Genomic DNA, 4,321 nt, shown 5'->3' on the forward strand with positions numbered 1-4,321 from the left:
CCAGTGTGCTGGGTTCTCTACATTAAAAATGTCAGAGCTGAGAACAGACCCGGTTACGTAAGGGATGAGGAAGCTCCGTAGTTAATGGGTTCGTTAGCAATCAGCTGGCAAAACAAGAGCAAGGACATTTTGCAGGTGACGTGGTATTAGATATCAGCAAAGCACATGTACAGCTAAGGAGGGCTGCAGCACAGAAAGGCAAGGAAACCACACTGCCTTTTGCAGCAATTACTGCTTGTGAGTCCGGCCTCCGTTACGTGGGCAGTTACATTGGGGTGTCCTACACCCGGCGGTGCAGGGTAAGCCCCGTACGCCCCACATGCCTGCAAATGAACGCTCGGGGACGATGCTCGTTTGTCAGACCAGCTTTATCACAACGTATGGGCAGCTGTCGGAGGGTGGGGCTGCCAGCTTTGAGCGATTTGTCTTTAGAAAAAATACTGAGTGGTATTAGCGCTAAGGGAACAAGCAAGCAGCTGCCATACCCTGTTGTTCCTTCCAGGGAACAGGTCTTTATTTCAGAACAACTTTGTATTCAACTACAAAACTTGACTCCGTTCGTGCATGTAAAGCTGCTAAAAAACTTCCTTTGACCAGCAGACTCCACAGCCTGGGGGAGATCCCACAGCGCGTCCCACTGCGTGGCCCGAGAAGCCAAAGCAGCGCCCGGGCTGCCCGGCTGCGGGAGAGCCCAGCAAACGGGGCCGGGGCTGTGGGAGCCGGCGGTGCTCCCGGGGGGGGCTCCCGAGGCCTGGGGGGAGCCATCGGCCCTCTCGTCTTCGACAGGGGCAAGGCGGAGGAGCCGGGGAGCCACGGGCAGGAGCCGGGGAGCCGCGGGCAGGAGCCCCGCTGCAGCACGGCCGGGCACGGAGCAGCGCTGCGGGGAGCGGGGCTCTGAGGGGCGCTGAGCTGAGGGGCGCAGGGCCCAGCTCCCGCTGCTCGCCCGCAGCCTCCCAGGGCCGCGAGGCCGCCCCGCAGCGGGCCCGGCGCCTCCTGCCCGGCCGCGGCGGCCCCGCCGGTGCCGGTCCCGGAACCAGGCCCTGGCCCCGCCGCGCGGCGCCGCCCCGTGGCCGGCGGCTCCACAGCGCCCGCGGGCCCCGGGCCCAGCGCCCCGGGGCTTTCTCTCCCCTGCCCCCCCGCTCCTCCCGGGGGCAGCGCCGGGCGGGGAGGCCGCGGGCGCTCCGCTGCTCTGCAGAAAGGAAAGAGAAGCGCTGGGGCAGCGTTAGGGCAGCGCTGCCGCCGGCCGCACAGGAACACAAGTCAGAGCCGGTAACGAGCAGCAAAGCCCTGCGCGCTGACGGGCAGGTGGCGGTGCTGCGGCCGGGCCGGGGGAACCGCCCCAGCCCCGGGGGCGGCGGGGAGCAGGGAGGCAAAGAGAAGCGCGGTGAATTGCTGCTTTGACTGAAACCTGCAGATTGCTGCTTGACTGAAACCTTACCTTACCCCCAAAATGTGAGCGCGTTATTGACGAGAAAAACTTCTTCGGCCAAGACCGGCTCCCTACAAGCTACGCACCTGGCCCGCAAGCCGCTGACAGTGCTGGGCGCAGGCAACTCCGGCAGCCTCTGCAGCTCCCCCCTGCTCCTTTCCCCACAGCCGCAGGTGCTGTGTAGGGGGGATGAAGGCGCATCCCTTTTCACCAACCTGCTATCCAAGACTTTGTCCGAGCTGTTTCAGAACATAGCACCTGCCCCCAACCATACCCTGCAGCGGCCAGTTCCAAAGTTCACTTTCTGCTACTTCAAAATAAAGGAAGACATGAATGAAAACTTGTTTTTTCTTTTAAGCCAGTCTCCTGCCAGTTTCACTGTGTGCTCCTCCTCCCCATCCATGAGCTGTCTGCACTCACCTCATTCAGCACCTCTGGAGATGCTCTGAACGTGTTGCGTTGCCTTACCTTACCTTCCCACCCAGCTCTCCTCAGCGTTTCCTCCACATCCTCCATTACTTTTACAGCTTCTCCTTGCATGTTCTCTCATACACTTTCTGAGATGCCAGCACTAATCCAGAACCAACAGAAAAGATAGGCTTGTCACTTTAAGACCTTTTTGCTCTAGCATGCTTTTTGATGCAGACACCATTCCTCCTCTCACCCACACCAGGCACACCCACAGCCACAGGGTCCACCTAATTTCCAAGCATCACAAGTCCAGCAGCTGAACTACTTCTCTACTCACTACGCTGAAGCGATGGAATAATGCCCAAGACAAGGAAGCGCAGCGGCACTGCTGCCTACCAAAGCACAGCATCACCTCCAACTGCCCAGCTGCACGCAGCTATTTCCCTTAACGCAGCCGTTTTCCTGAGACCACCCGAAAGCCCCCAGCACTGGGCTTGGCCATGCGCAGCCGCCCCCATGCGATGCAGGCGCTGCCTGGCAGCGGGCTGCCTTGGCTGGCTGTGACACAAAGACAGCAAAGGCAGGCTGTGCAGCAGGAGGACGCCTGACAGCAAGACGATCACTGGTGGAGTCATTCCTCAAGGTCTCTGAAATCAAATGTTTAACAGCATCAGGACGAACACCGTGTGCTGAGCAGCTGTTACTCCTTTCTCTCTCCGGGCAGCAGCCTCAGACGTCCTCTCAAGAAGAGAAAGCAGCAATTCAAAGACCATCTTCCAAACTCAGTTCTGCCACTTTACAGTATTCTCAGTACAGCAAGCAGTGGTATTCAAAGCTAAATACAACTTAACACCAGGAGAAAAACTAAATACAAACAACAAAAACCCCTAACAGGAGCAAAAGCAAGCAAAGGATTAGAAACAGGATCAGCCTAACCTTGTCTCACCCCCCATTTCCAGCAACGTTTTTTTCTTTTCACCCGCACATAGGTGGATCTACTTGTCCTTTCAAGGCAGAGCTTGCACAACGACAACTCCACGCAACAGGATTACAGAATTATGCAAGGAGAGATGTATAGAAACCAGGTCCATGGGAGTGCAGAAACAATTAGGACTTTTCTCAGTCCAACAGACTTGCTTTTCTACTTCTACCATCATCAGGACACCAACAATTCCAATGTTTCCAATGCCTCCTTACTACCTACAATCCTTAGGAATGGGAAACACTGTACCTGTATATATAGTTCGTTCCCCACACAAAAGTTTGAATCAATTACTCACCTGAAGGGAGGCTTCCTATACACATAATTCCTAAAATTTCTTTTACCAGCCAATCGTATCAGACAGGAGCTCAAGACACCCGTATCCTTGCTGTGCAGCCAGAGAGCTTTTGCTCACACTTGAGGGAAAATAAACTTAGCTATTGAAATAGTTCGTTTTCCAATTTGTATGCAAAACTCTTATTTCACTACATGCATGCTTATAGCAGGCCAAGAGCACCGATCTATAAGTGAAGATATTTTAGTGTATTACACCAGTGAGTGCTTTTACACACACCCCCACCCCCACCATTTTCTGAACTGTGCTGTGAACAGACGCTTACCAGAAAGGGGTGGTGCTGTCAACTAGAAGAACACCGGAGATGAAGGGAAGGCACCAAAATTCAGTTTCCAGTGTTGTTTTTTCTGTACCATATGAACATGACCAGAGCTGAGACAAACGCAGGGTGAGGACACCAAGGTAATGCTGGCACAACGACGGAACAGGTACAGGCCCAGGAGCAAACCAGAGTGCCTGCTCTGGAACAGCAGCTCGCAGTTGTGCCCCACGCCATGCTTGGGGAAGGCGTGCTGTGCAGCGTGCTCTTCGGAGAACCTTCTCAAAAGTAAATGATTGGCTTTGTCACCACAATACCAAACCATTCCAATACCTCAGCACGTCGTGATTGGTACAAGAACAAACCAGTAGAGTCACCGACCACATTAGAAATATGCTGTTCCCAGAACACCCCTCAAAAGCCACACCAAAAAAAAACAAACAAAAAACAGCAAGATTATTGCAAGAAAAGCAGTTATAACTCCAGCACTGCAGTTAGAATTTCAGCATTATTCCACTACTGGCTCCCTAGTTGTCTTTGTTTTGATTAAAAATACAGAATTTAAAAAAGCTACAGAATTTAGTTACATTGTAACAACATCTACAGCCATGAATTTTCAACAAAACTGCAATTTAATTTCAGAAAATGTGTTAAAATATATATTTATACATCAAGTTGACACACTGTGTTAGTTTACACAAATGATGGTCTCGCTTGAAACTGTATTTATGAAATGTACATTTTTAATTTAAATACTCAGTATACACTGCACTTAATCTGCATGTTGCATTTATTAAATACATTAAAATCTGCAATGTAACAAAACGTTTTCTGCATACGAAATTCAAAACACCATTTTAAATGAACAAAAGATGGCTCACTTCA

This window comes from Aythya fuligula, chromosome 9 (genome assembly GCF_009819795.1).
Source record: "Aythya fuligula isolate bAytFul2 chromosome 9, bAytFul2.pri, whole genome shotgun sequence".
Lineage (NCBI taxonomy): Eukaryota > Metazoa > Chordata > Aves > Anseriformes > Anatidae > Aythya > Aythya fuligula.